Below are 15652 nucleotides of genomic sequence, written 5' to 3' on the forward strand. Positions count from 1 at the left end.
CCAAAAGTAGGATTTAGTCACGTCGGGATCAATAGCGGTTTTTATGCAGTTGTGCAAGTGGGCAGCGAGAACTGCTGCGCATAGTTCTAGTCGGGCCAAACTAAGTCGTTTTAACGGGGCTACTATGGATTTGGAGGCTAGCAACTGCACCTTCACTTTACCTTTATTGTCCTCAGAGCGAGCGTAAGTACATGCACCGTATGCAGATTCAGATGCATCGGCGAACGTGTGAAGTTGAATCACTGAATTCGGAAGAAAAGCGTATCGGTCTACTTGATAGTCGGAAATGCGGGGTAGTTGTTTATAATATTTCCTCCACCTTTCGCTCATGGATTCAGGTACAGGTTCGTCCCATTCACAGGTGAGTAACCACAACTCTTGCATCATAATTTTAGCTTTGACGATGATGGTAGCAATGAGTCCTAATGGGTCGAACAGTTTTGCAATTGATGATAATATTGATCGTTTTGTGGTTGGCTGATCGGTTTCATATACGTGAGATGAAAATCGCAGAAAGTCGTTTTCGGGTTCCCAGCTTATACCCAATGTTTTTATAGTTTCATTTGGATGAAAATGCAAAGCGGATTGAGTCCCAATGGCGTCTTTATCTAGTCCTTGCAGTACCTCCAGTCGACTGGATGACCATTTGCGTAGCACAAAACCTCCTCTAGCAAGCAATTCCGTTAATTCTTTTCGTAATTGGATAGCCTTTTCGATAGTTTCAGCACCACCGATAAAATCGTCCATATAAAAATTATTACGTAATGCTGGACCTCCTAGAGGATACGATTTCCCTTCATCAGTTGCTAGTTGTACAAGAGTTCTTGTGGCGAGGAAGGAAGACGGTGCTAACCCGATGTTAGCGTTTGGAGTTCATAGGGTTGTATTGGAGCTTGGGTAGAAAATCGCCAATAAATTCGTTGGAAGCGGGTGTCATCCGGATGCACCAGTATTTGCCGATACATCTTGGCGATGTCAGCAACAAGAGTAATCTGGTGTTTTCGGAAGCGCAGTACAAGCGTGATCAACTCATCTTGGATAACAGGTCCCACACAAAGAGAGTCATTAAGCGAAAATCCAGTGGAACATTTGGCTGATCCGTCGAACACGACTCGTAGTTTAGTTGTTGAGCTTGTCTCTTTTATAACCGGATGGTGAGGCAGGTAAAAATGCTTATTATTTTCGTCGCTACTCTTGACTAGTTTCATATGACCAAGAGAGATATACTCACGCATAAATTCGTGATATTCTTTCTTAATTTCTGGATTTCGTTCCAATTTTTTTTCCAAAAGTTCGAATCGTCGAAAGGCATTTTGCTTTGATTCACCTAGCATGATTTCAAAGTCTGGTCGCTTAGGAAGACGAACCATATAGCGCCCATCGTTGTTTCTCGTTACAGTAGATTGATATAGTGTCTCACATTGTCTTTCTTCAATGGAATAGTTATCTTTAACGACTAACTCTTCAGTTTTCCAGAAACGCTCGATGCTCGATGCTCGATCCAGAAGAGGCTGCTACCGCTACGACGCTATAACTCGAGACTGTGGAGTATTGCGATGGCGAAGCAGAACAATCTGAACCTGCTACAATCCAACCAAAAACGCTGTCTATCAACAATGGTAGCTTTTCCTTCAAGTGAATTCGAGCTGCACCAGGGAAGAAGGAATAAAAATGCTTAGCTCCTAGGACGAGATCAATCGGTTGACATTTGTTGAAAGAAGGGTCGGCGAGAAAAAGATCAGTAGGAATCTTCCAACCAGTTGTTTCTACATGATGCGCTGGCAAATCAGCGGTGACATGATCCTTCACAAGAAAATCAATTCCACAAGAGAAGCCTTCTTTTCTTGACCTTACTTCTGCAAAAATTGACTCCCGGATTACTTGGGAAAGTTGGCCTGCGCCTTGTACGGTTATATTCACGTTGTTTCGTTTCAAATTAAAAATTCTTGCCATGCGATCTGTCATAAGGTTTGGCTGTGAAGCACTATCTAAAAGAGCACGCGCTAGATGTTCTTGTCCATATGCGTCAACAATTTGTACTACGGCGGTGAGTAGGAAAACATTTTCGAAAGGTTGCTGGAGTGATACACTTGTTTCGAAACTTGGCAAACTCTTGGTGGCAGCGACCGAAGTTTGACTTTGAATTTCCTCTAACTCTCTAAATTGACTAGTTTCGGGTGGCGCTGGGCCGTACGAAATGTCGGTTACATTACTAGCCACAAGGGCATTGTTTGCAGAATGCAGAAGCAGTTGCGAGCAATGTGATCTCTACGTAAACAGTTGTGACAAAGTCGCTTCGACATGACCAGCTGCTGTCGCTCAGTAACAGAAAAACGGTAGAATTTTGGACACTCTATCAATGGATGTGGTTGATCACATGCTGGACATTGATTGTTCGAATCCGTTGTAGAGGTGTATGATGACAAGCGAAGATGCGGAAGTTTTCTCGTTGATTGGCCGGATGTATTGAAACTTGTGGATGCAGTGTTATGGTTCACCGATATAGATTCGAGGACACGAGTTCTACGTTGCAAGAACACAATCAAGCTTTCGTAATCTGGATTATCTGTTTTCGATGCATGATCTTCCCAAGCCTTTAGCGAATCGTCAGGTAAGCGTGTGCATAACAGGTGTTCAAGTATAGCGCTCCAAGCATTTGTTGGTTCACCTAGCTGATGCAATGTTTTGACATGACGATCAAATTCATCCACCAATCCGTGGAGCGTAGCTGCCGTTTCCCTTTTAATGCCTTGAATATCAAACAGAGCTTGCAAATGTCGTTTCTTCAAAAGGTACTCATTTGCGTATCGATCTTTTAATGTTTGCCAAGCTAATTCGTAGTTTGCAGAGCTAATAGCAATGGACTCAATAGACAGAGCAGCCTCTCCTTTGACAGCTGCTTTCAGATAGTGAAATTTTTGAATTGGTGGAACTTCAGAATTGGAATGTATTAATGCCAAGAAGGTATCATGAAACGTAAGCCATTGCATGTAATCCCCATCAAATTCAGGGAGCGTTATTGTCGGTAATTTTATGCCAGAGAGAGTGGAGTTTGTGTATGTTGGTTGAGGTGGACGAGCATCAGTGACTAACGAAGAAAGCTTGGAAGCTAAATTTGCCTTTATTATGAAGAGTCGAGGTTCAAAATTAGCCCGAATTTTCTCCTGCATTTTCCTACCTTCATCAGTTGTCTCTATCTCTTCCAACTGATCTTGTGTACTTTCGAGATCGTCCCACAATTTTTCCAGCCGCTCAAGACGCACATGTAGCTGTATTTGATCCCGCTGTGAGTCGAACTCGGCCAGAAAGTTCTCTGCCCGACCCAGACTAGCTAGAAGCGATGTTCTCCGTGAGATCAGTTGATTGATTTCTCCTGCAGTACTCATGATAAAACGCGAACGGAGGTCAATGTCGATTGAAATTTCTATTCCAAGGAAAATTGAGCATTGAAATTAAAAATGCTGTAAGATGCAACCTTCGGTGTATCCTTGTTCCGTTTATGAATGATAGAAAGGTGCTCCTCTACTTGTGAAGGCTCCGGAGTAATCAGGCGGCGAAGAAATATGCGTGCAAATATAGAAAAGGTATCTAACTCATACCTGTGGAACTATCAGCAGATATTGGACAGGTAATTACCTGCTATAACAATTCAAAATGCCTTGCATACAATAAACTGCTTTAAGTTGGTGGTGGCACTGAATATGCTGCATTCAATTTGAGTTTCCAGTGATGGCGTCCTTGGTTTAATGGATAATGATGTATTGAAACATAGCCAATGATGGCATCAATCAATTGTGTGATATTAACTGAATAACACAATTGTCGTGATCCGTCTGCGATGTGGAAATCCTGGTCACGGCACCAAAATTTTATGTTGTCGCACACCCTACGTTGTGTTTTAGATTACAGATTTCGTTGCGTGCGTGTAGGAATGGTAGCAGTCAGGACCAGGGTTTACTGAACCATAATCGCAGCATTTGAATGCTACCACGGTATATCGGAACAAGTACACTGGAGACTATTTCACAGACATAAATTCTGAACACACATTTAGATTCACAAACAACTTAAATTTATTGTACTACGTTACTACATTTATTAGTGTTCAGCACGATACTTCCAGCAAGAATGGCTAGGATATTTTATTTTACTAAGCTAAGTATTCTACTACCATACTGCAGTTCATGGTGAACTGACCGACAATTAATGAGGAATAGTAAGGCATTGTCGGAGTTGTCGGATTGCTACCAACAATCTACACTTAGAACTAATACGATCAACCACATACAGAAAAACGGGTTTGTATGAACAAAATTCACAAATTCATCAGTGATCCTGAACACAACACTGCACGCTATTTTATATGTGTGAGTAACTTTCGTGTACGATACAAAAAATCTAGCTCACCTGTAGTATATGTCAAACCACGTTGAACTCAAACACCGATACATGTATATGTGCGACATGAGAGAGAAACAAATTCATTTTAGTCACTTCAATACGCAATGAAGTCCATTTGACGGGGAAGAATAAAATGATATAGTCGAGTCGTAGAGTGAGATAGCAACTAAACGCCCGAATGTATGTTGAATAATGTTGAATTTATTCATAGTCTCGTGACTATCCTTAGTTGAATATGACTTTGCCGAACCTTTGTTCGCACCATGCTGCAAATTTTCACGCAAAATACAAGTAATGCTACGCCTGGAAATTGTCTTTTCGAATGCTAGACGCATTTGTTCGCGAAGAAGATTGCATTGGAGATAGGCAAAAGGTTCATATCAGTGAGCGGCTCAGAGCCGTCCGCTCAATGAAAATATTCGGCTCAATTGGGCAGCTCGACGGCTCTTTTCAAGCAGCGGTTTTTTCGGATATCATTAATGCAGAGAATAGTAAAAATACTGCTTTACTAAAGGTTTTCACTGATATAGGGTTGGGGAAAAAGAAATGCCGTATTTCTGATCGAAATTTGACGCTTTATTTAACATACTTAAAATTATCCAATTTAAGTCAAATATGCGTCGTTTTGTTCGCAAACGTTGCCATTTAGATGGCAACTTCATTATCACCCCTTTATAAAACCCCCCCTCCTTATTTGCAAAAAACTCAGACAGACAGTTTTCGCAAGCCTTATTTGAGGCCAACTTAGTATCACCAAGAGCGTTTTGCATAAACCGGAAGAGAATATAATCACTTGGAGCCAGGTCCGGACTATACGGTGGATGCAATAGGACATCCCATCCGAGCTCCCGTAGCTTCTGGCGGGTCATCAAAGATGTGTGAGGCCGAGCGTTGTCCTGGTGGAAACAATTCGGTCTAAAAATTTTTTTTGCGTCAACTCGTGTGGCACCCATACATCCAGTTTTTTTTTTGGAATTCAATCTTCTGCAAATGATTCCAAACGGTTTTATGGTCTATACCCAGTTTCTGGCCAATCGAGCGAGTGCTCACATGCCGGTCTACTTGAATGATTTCAACGATTTTATCGGTTTCCACGACGATTGGCCTACCAGTACGGGGTGTATCTTCGACAGCCACTACATCAGAACGAAATCGATCAAACCAACGCTGTGCTGTGCGAATTGTTACAGTATCGGGTCCATAAACTACACGAATTTTTTCGGACGCCTTCGTTGCAGTTTTTCCTCGCAGGTAGTAAAAACGTAAAATATGGCGAATTTCTTACTTGGTGGACTCCATCTTTGACGCGCTATAACTTGAGACTGAAAAGGACAATCACAACACTGTCAAAACGGCACTTGTAGCACAGATTTTCGTCTTTACAAGCCGTATAGTATGAGTGTTGGCATATAATGACAATATACGACATTTCTTTTTTCCCAACCCAATATTTACGTTATAGCAAAACATCACATGTGAATCTAATCTCGGACATTTTCTATCATAACTATCATTCTATCGACGCAAGCTGGCTGAACTGTGAGTTTTCAAGAGAATCAGACAATGAAATCAAGTGCTTCGTAATTGGAATACAGTGATTGAAAATCATAACATGTATATGGATATAAACATGTTGTGTTTTGTATGTAGTTTTAGCGAGTTCAACTCCAAAATTGCCGATCAAACTAATAGATGTAAGTCTGTGCCTAATAACTGATGCCGTTCACTTAGCCGATCCGCAAGCTCATCATCCCATTAAAACTAATTTACTATTGCAAAATCTTTCCTCGCATGGGCTTCAATAATAAGTCCCCGTAATTCATCTACCAATGATTTTTCTTCGTTCAAATTAATAAATATTGGGTAATATTGAATTGTTTGGAATAATCATGCCGATTTTTAAGAAAAAATCGAAGGAAAAATACTAAGGCATACTTTTTTTTCTATGTGCACCGTTTTGTTTCACAATCTTTCGTCATTCTTCATGCAACTTGCAGAATTCATCATCGCAGAACTTCTTTGTTTTCTCGTCAAAAAACTGTGTCCAATTTGTAGAAATTCTTTTTTTTTATCCCATTTCTTTATTTATTTAGACTCATTAGCATTTTATCGTGTACATGTCACATGTTTTTGTCGAATCTATAAATAGCGCATTACACAGTTGCCATATTAGGCGTAAGAGTATTCCTTTTATACCATTGCATATGGTACATTACACGATAGCCTTTAAGGCGTAAAAGAATTCTATCTGGTCTTCCATTGTCCAGCTAGACCATCTAACAGCGGGGACAGTTGATATGATCATTGTTGTGTTATTAATAGAACAACAGCCCGATGTTTCTTGCAGAACAGAGCAGTTGTAAGGATGAATCGATCTTATTTCGACCGTGGATCGATCTCCATCGCTGATAATTGTTGCGTGGACGTAGTTATTCTGTTACATCACAAAGATAATCAATTTTTGACCTTCAATATTTTTGTTGGGGTCTAAACAAGTGATAAGCAAAATAAAAGCGATATCTGATGATAGCGGGTAAACTATCACATCCTAGTCAAACTCTAAAAATTTTTAGCGGGCTTTCAAAGAAACATGAGGTTTGACATTATTCTGGAAGAGGACGCCTTGGCCAATTCTGAACGTTTGTTCTAGATTAACGATTTTGTTTCGTTTAGTTACGAATATTGTTTGTTGAAATTTATCGATTGGCTTCATTTCGTTCACCTCAAAGTTTTTTTTTCCGCTCAACATTGTTGTAAAGGGTAATATTTTTCTTCGCCTCACACTATTTGCTTCAAACTGCGAGTTTTCATTGCATTTATGAAGCGAGTTGTTGATGGAGATACGTTCCATTTAATGTTTTCGGTCAAAAGGTGTAGAACTCATACGTTGTAGTGGTTCGTAATCAAGTTTCACCAGGTGCTCACGAAAACAGATACATAGATAGGAAGACTTCTCTAAAGATAGGTCCCCGTGAATGAATTTGTTGTGCGAGTTCTTGAATAACATAAACGAAGCATTTAGAGCGAAAACTGAATCGAAACATCGAGAACAATGTCGTATATTTTTATTATTACAACATTCCAACATGCTTTGGTGGCCTCTGAATCATGCCGATAATAGCGTCCCAATTCTGATGGATAATGATAACGCAAGATTCTTTAAAATCGATGAAAAAAATCGATCGCTCTCAGCTCATATGCGATACTTTCTGAATACAAATTAGATTCACAGAATTTCAACGATATGAAGAAATGTGGAATTTCCACCGCGCAGTACTATCAGACAGCAGAGATAAATATAAATTTTCTTGCAATGCAAAATATGTTCTATATATTGTTGAATGCAGATATATTTTTTTTTTCAAAATATTTATTAGTGTCCACGTGGTAACACTAACGAGCTTGAGACCCCAAATATTAAATTGAAATGCAATTGAAAGTCGCCACTGTTCCACTGTCATCGTAAATTGATGAGTGAGTGCAAAAAAAGATAGATTCGAAAACAATCAAAAGAAACACTACAGTCAAAGTTCAAAACTAGGGTTAGAAGAAAAAGCACAAGATTGAGGTTAAGTTCGACCCAGTGATCTTTAACCAGAAACCGTGTCCCCATGTGTCTCAATTAATCGCAATTAATTGTCAATCGGATGATTTTCTATCAGCGATTTTATGGTCAGGGAGAATTTTCAAGTTTACCTAAAAAAAACGTATTTTCTAGAGGTTCTAGAAGAAAAGATCCTCAAATATTTTTTCACAGTAATGTTCGCGGGAGGCGATCTGGCGTAGTGGTAACATCCATACCTCTCACGCAGAGATCACGATTTCAATTCTCACTCCCGACATTCTTCCAAAAATGGAAGTAAAAGTGACGAACCAGCCGAAATGTGTTGAAAGTCACTATAATAAAGAAAAAAAAAAAAAAAAAAAAAGTCATGTTCGCGTGATGCGAAACGTTATTTGGTTTATTTCCCCATTTTATGAACTACAAATAAAAACCATACGAAGCTTCGACGAAAGTAAGTAAATAAAATGGGTAAAAAACAGGAAGTGGGTTATATCTATGGTATAACCGCAAGGGTGACGTAGGACTATCGTTGATTTAGAGATCATTTGTTTGAAGTTGAATCTAAATCCATCCTGAATGAATGAATAAATAAATATTTGGGTGACTTCAAAAACGAGAGTGTTACTTTGAAGACTCAAGGTTTTATGCATCCAATATTGGATACAAAAAACCTTGTTCTGAAGAATAATCTTCAGAAGCTTTCCTGTTAACTGCACTTGATTGACAAATCACAAAACCAAATGTATGTGGTCGCAGTATTATATGGATAGAAAACATTAAAATAAACTCGCTTGAATGTAATTTTCAATTCCAAGGGGAACTGGCAGATTATTTTTCAGCAACGATCATTTCTTTCCAGGTTTCCTCTCGATAACCAGCAAACGAAAAGAGTTGCGCGCGTGTATGTGTGTGTGTGTGGCGGCTGCTTCTATGTCTTCCCGAGGAACCGTATTTCGATGCTGATACTCTCTTGGTCACCTTCCCTTCTCCTTCTGAACGATCGGCTTTTCTGCGCTCCCTCACAGTTAAAACAAACTGATTGCATTTCAGGTCAGGTCAAGCCAGGTAATGAATACCTCGATCCCTCGCCGTTCAGCTCGTTCAGTAACGATGTTGTCTTGCCGATGTCCTCAGGCGTCGTGCACAAATTACGTAATGCAAAAATCCGGATTTTGAACCTCACCCCCCTTTCGTAACGCAATTTCCTATCTCTAATAAACAGAAAGTAACGCAACATCTAACCCCTCCCCTCTTATCACGTTACGTAATTTGTGCACGACGCCTCACGAAAAATGAATCGGTTTCACCACCACAATATCATTTCAGTATGCTTTTCGTGCGTGATTGAATCGAGAGAAGGTGTGGTTTACGATGGCAATTTGGAAGGCAAACTAGAGGAGAATGAACTCTCTGAGTATGAAAATTTCGGCGACTGAGCAATAATCGATTGAAAATTATATAATTTTGGCGATACGAAACATTTTCCGTTTTTCATGTTATGCATCCATTATTGGATACGAAAATATCCTACTGATGGGAAAGAATAATCTTCAGAGGCTCTCCAGCTAATTACACTTGATTGAAAAATTACGAAATCAAATGTATTTGGTCGCTGTGTTCGCCATATAATTTGAAAACATTAAAATAAACTCTTTCGCATGGATGTATTCTTCAATTCCCAGGGAACTGGCAGATTATTTTTCAGCAACGATTAGATCTTTCCGGAATTTTCTCGATGCTGTATGGCATCCAAACGAAAATTCTTGTTTTAGTTTGGCCTGTAAAAAACTTTTCTAAACTCTAATCCATCAAATTTGGAGCCCTGAAAAGGGCCGTTGATTATATGCTAAGCTAATATAGCACCCTCTCCTTGGATTCGACGGGCCAGCTGAATGTCCTCGGGCATGATGTGACGCGTTTTACGTGGATAGCACACAAATTTGTACCTTTGAATAAGCCTCCTGCAGCGTCATAACCGCGGAATTTTGGAAGCGCAAGTCGGTTTTGAAGTCCTGAGCAATTCCACGATCCAAAAGCTACAAAGGTAGCTTGCGGATTAGCAATTCGGTCGACTTCCGATAGCGATGAATTTCACGCAAAGTTCCCGGTCGATAGCGATGTGGCTTCTTCACCTATCCTGCGGCTGGTGCGCTTATCCGAGCTACTTTCGTGTGCCTTACCACTGAAAGACTAACCTGCTATCTGCTTGGTCCCAAACAAACGAGTCGTCACGGTGCGAGAGTAGAGTAAGAAATGAACGAAAGCAAAGGAAGCGTCATTTTATAACCTGTTTTCGAAGCTATCATTAAGCTATTGAAACAATTTTCCGACTCAATAAATAGCAATCATATAACTCTTGGCCATTTTATCTTTTGTATGAAATGATTATCACTGTTCCGTTGATCCGAAGCAGAATGAAAAGAAGTCATTCGGTGGTAAGGCACACGAAGTCAGCTCGGATTAGCGCACCAGTAGCAGGATAGGTGGAGAAGCCACATCGCTATCGACCGGGAACTTTGCGTGAAATTCATCGCTATCAGAAGTCGACCGAATTGCTGATCCGCAAGCTACCTTTGCAGCATTTGGATCGTGGAATTGCTCAGGACTTCAAAACCGACTTGCGCTTCCAAAGTTCCGCGGCTATGACGCTGCAGGAGGCTTATTCGAAGATACCAATTTGTGTGCTTTCCATGCAAAACGCGTCACATCATGCCCAAGGACATCCAGCTGGCCCATCGCATCCGAGGAGAGCGTGCTATATTAGCTTAGTATATAATCAACGGCCCTTTTCAGGGCTCCAAATTTGATGGATTAGAGTACAGAAAAGTTTTTTACAGGCCGAACTGAAAGGAGCATTTAGCGAAAATCGTGGTTTCGATAATAATTCGTTACCGATAGGTGCCATGGATATGGATTTCTTAATGAAGAATATGAAATACATGACATGATGTAGTGAATATATCCGAAGAAATCACTTTGGTGAAACTGCATTATAAAATTATTTGTGTACGAATGCCGCAATCGATAGTCGACTCTAATTTGCGCTGGGTAATTTCCTCGGAGGACTCGATTCCTCCTTTGAACATTAATAATCTCTTTCTGGCAAAACGATGTGGTATGAATCACATTATTTGAATGATAGAATGAAGAAGTTTTCTGCCTTTCCTTCAACCTCCAAACGTATCTTTCTCCCGTTTGTCGTTTTCGCGTTCGCTAATCCTTTCTCACAACACCCATTTCTCGTTTGAGAAATTGTTGAGTAAACATTGTTTGCCAGTGCGCGTAGAGCGGGAATTCCTAAAGATTCATTGCACCTCTAATAAAGACGTGGTCTTACGTTGATCGCACTTGATTGAAAAAATCCAAAACGAAATGTATTTGGTCGAAGCATTATATGAGTAGAAAACAAATAATCGCTCGAAAATGACTCGATTTTCGCGATGTGAAACATTTTCCGTTTTTCATGTTATGCATCCAATATTGGATACGAAAATTTCCACTGATGGGGAAAAAAATATTCAGAAGCTTTCCTGTTAATTGCGATTGATTGAAAAATAACAAAACCAAATGTATTTGATTGCAGTGTTATATGGATAGAAAACATTAAAATAAACTCTTTCGCATGAATGTATTTTTAAATTCCCAGGGGAACTGGCAGATTATTTTTCAGCAACGATGATAGCAACGAGAATTCCGCGCGTGTATGTGTGTGTGTGTGGCGGCTGCTCCGATGTTTCAAGCGGAACCGTGGCATCACTCTCCTCCTGATGGATTCCCTTTTGGCCTTAGGTGCACAAACAGGCTCTTGGTGACACCGTTCATCAGCGTTTTCATGATAAACGAAATTAGCTCCACAACAACAGCGACAACATGCTCCAATCGCTGTTCAATCATAACTGAGTGGGTTTACGAGCGGCGCTCGCTTATATACCGATTGGTGATTTCAAAAGCCTGTTTTGAAAGCAATTTTAAGACTATTGAAACAAGTTTTTGGATGAAAAAGTAACAAGTATATGACGCGTAGACATTTTATCTTTCAAATGAAGTGTTTATCATACCATTTCGTTCAGTTGTTTAAGAGCTATTAACGCTCAAAATCTCGGTCTCCAGCGTAACGCTTTCGTTCTCGAAACTTTGGTTTTACACCCCGGTATAGAAATGAAAGACGTAGTCCTACGTCAAAACTAATTTTACATAAATCGAAGCAAATCTACTTGGCAACCCTGATACAAGCAAGTTGCGAGGATTCTCGTACCTGAGTGAGAGAATATAAATGATCTCGCTACGGATAAAGTGAAGTCAGTATCGACAAGGCTACTTTTTTGAATAGTTGAATATTGAAAATTATTCCGGATCGTTTTACTACTCAGCTCAGCTCAGAGCTGAGTAGTCATACCCCTTACCTTCAAGAAAAACAGGAAGTGGGTTATATCTATGGTATAACCGCAAGGGTGACGTAGGACTATCGTTGATTTAGAGATCATTTATTTGAAGTTGAATCTAAATCCATTCTGAATGAATGAATAAATGAATATTTGGGGGACTTCGAAAACGAGAGCGTTACGTTGGAGGCACAAGGTTTTATGCATCCAATAGAGTATACGAAAAACCTTGTTCTGAAGAATAATCTTCAGAAGCTTTCATGCTAACTGTACTCGATTGACAAATCACAAACCCAAATGTATTATATGGATATTTTATGGATAGAAAACATTAAAATAAACTCTTTCGCTTGAATGTAATTTTCAATTCCAAGGGGAACTGGCAGATTTTCCAGCAACGATTAGATATTTCCACATTTTCCTCGATACTGGAAGCCCACCAGTGGTTAATGCCAACTCGATAACCACCTGTTAATAGCACTTGGTTGAAACATATTTGGTCACAGTGTTACATGGATAGAAAACATTCAAATAAACTCTTTCACATGAATGTATTTTTAAATTCCCAGAGGAACTGGCAGATTATTTTCCGGATCTTTCTCGATGCTGAATGGCATCCAAACGGAAAGAATTCCGTGCGTGTATGTGTGTGTGTGTAGCGGCTGTTTCGATGGTCACCTTCTCTTCTCCTGAAGGATCGGCTTCTCTGTGCTCCCTCACAGTTTCAAACAAACTGCTTGCGTTTCAGGGCAGATCTCGATCCTTCGCCGTCCAGCATCCTCAGCAACGATGTTGTCTTGTCGATGTCCTCACGAAAAATGAATGCGTCTCACCACCAGAGTATCGCTTAAGTATGCTTTTTGTGCGTGATTGAATCGAGAGAAGGCGTGGTTTACGATGGCAATTTGGAAGGCAAACTAGAGGGGAATGAACTCTCTGAGCTCGGAACTTTCGGCGACTGAGCAATAATCGATTTCGGGCGCATACAATATTGGAAACGGAAATATCCTACTGATGAGGAAGAATAATCTTCAGAAGCTATCCTGTTAATTGCGATTGATTGAAAAATCACAAAACCAAATGTATTTGGTCACATTGATAGAAAACATTCAAATAAACTCTTTCACATGAATGTATTTTTAAATTCCCAGAGGAACTGGCAGATTATTTTCCAGCAATGATTAGATCTTTCCGGAACTTTCTCGATGCTGAATAGCATCCAAACGGAAAGAATTCTGCGCGTGTATGTGTCGATCCTTCGCCGTCCACCTCCTCCAGCACGTTAGGCAACGATGTCGTCTTGTCGATGTCCTCACGAAAAATGAATGTGTCTCACCACCAGAATATCGCTTAACTATGCTTTTTGTGTGTGATTGAATCGAGAGAAGGTGTGGTTTACGATGGCAATTTGGAAGGCAAACTAGAGGGGAATGAATTCTCTGAGCTCGAAACTTTCGGCGACTGAGCAATAATCGATTGCGTACGCATACAATATTGGATACGGAAATATCCTACTGATGGGGAAGAATAATCTTCAGAAGCTTTCCTGCTAATTACACTTGGTTGAAAAATTACAAAATCAAATGTATTTGATCGCTGTGTTATATGGTTAGAAAACATTAAAATAAACTCTTTCACATGAATGTATTTTTAAATTCCCAGAGGAACTGGCAGATTATTTTCCAGAAATGATTAGATCTTTCCGGAACTTTCTCGATGCTGCATGGCATCCAAACGAAAAGAAATCCGCGCGTGTATGTGTGTGTGTAGCGATGTCTTCCCGGGGAACCGTTTGTGGCATCGCTCTCCTCCTGATGGATTCCCTTCTGGCCTAAGGTGCACAAACAGGCTCTTGGTGACACCGTTCATCCGCGCTTTCATGATAAACGAAGAGCTTCACCACAACAGCGACAACATGCTCCAATCGCTGTTCAATTAGAACTGAGTGGGTTTACGAGCGGCGCTCGCTTATATACCGATTGGTGATTTCAATAGCCTGTTTTGAAAGCAATTTTAAGACTATTGAAACAAGTTTTTGGATCAAAAAGTAACAAGTATATAACGCGTAGACATTTTATCTTTCGAATGAAGTGTTTATCATACCATTTCGTTCAGTTGTTTAGGAGCTATTAACGCTCAAAATCTCGGTCTCCGGCGTAACGCTTTCGTTTTCGAAACTTTAATTTTACACCCCGGTATAGAAATGAAAGACGTAGTCCTAAGTCAAAAAGTTGATATACCGAAAAAAGTGTAAAAACAAAAATTAATATTTTTTTTCTAAAGAATCGCAAGAAGTTTGTATTAACATTTCTATGAGAAACAGAGAACAACAATTCTAAGGAGCTCCAGAGCCAGACTTGCTTCCGAACATAGCACGAACAATATTTCCAGAGAAATATATACGTATACTTCCCCTACCTCTTTGCATCTTTTGAATCCATTGAATTTCTGTGTCAGTGATTGAATCACGCTACAAAATATGTATTCGACAAATCTGAAGCAAAGGAATGCAATACTTTCCGACTACGAAATTTTCATGGGAATGAAAATGTTTCTTTGAATTTTCTCTCGACACTCAGACGGATTCAGATTGTCAATTGTCAGGCATTTCCATTTGAACCGCTGACTCGGAAAATTCTTGAATCAATTTCGAGGAGTGCCCGTTGGATCAGCCCTCGCAAACCGTAACGTTTTGAAAGTTAAAAATGATTCTTGCTAGAATCTCGTAATGTATCATCGACCATTGTGGAGAAGAAAATATCGCGCCGTAACGCTAAACTCATCCGCGGTCATGTTGGGGGAAGTGCCCATCGAGAAAAAAAAACATCCCTTCTTCCACAAAAAAATAAATAAAAGCTTTTTCCTTCGACGACATAATCTGATTGCGAAAGCAAAGCGAAGACCAAGAGGCGGCGTCACTTGATCCGTCGTCATTCTTATGTTAACAAGAGAAGCATCAAACATGGAAATGCTTAAGAAGGGATGCTGCTGTGTTCCACTCGGTATTATTGATTTTTTTTATATCTGTATGCTAGTAATTCAGGCGCCGGCAGAGTGCCGGCTCCAGTCCTCCGCGCTCCCAACTTCCTTGCTTGCTCTCGGGATATGAGAAGATCACTACTATTCAGCAGCTCGAAAAATGATGCATGCTCTGAAGGCCATTCCGTGAATTTATATGAAACAGAAGTTGTTACACACGAAAGAAAAATTGATTCTGATACGGACGGAATCACTGAAGCGAGTTTCGATCCATCAATCAGTTTTACCATTAATTATTTCATTTCGCATTTGTTTTCAAGAATCT

The 15652-nt window shown here is 40.0% G+C and overlaps 1 protein-coding gene across 24 annotated transcripts in view; it reads right to left on the minus strand.

The window, feature by feature from the left end:
* Positions 1-15652, minus strand: part of LOC129766172 (plasma membrane calcium-transporting ATPase 1) — a 208624-nt gene that overhangs the window by 154438 nt on the left and 38534 nt on the right. The window lies entirely within an intron of this gene.

The sequence above is a fragment of the Toxorhynchites rutilus genome, chromosome 2 (assembly GCF_029784135.1).
Source record: "Toxorhynchites rutilus septentrionalis strain SRP chromosome 2, ASM2978413v1, whole genome shotgun sequence".
Lineage (NCBI taxonomy): Eukaryota > Metazoa > Arthropoda > Insecta > Diptera > Culicidae > Toxorhynchites > Toxorhynchites rutilus.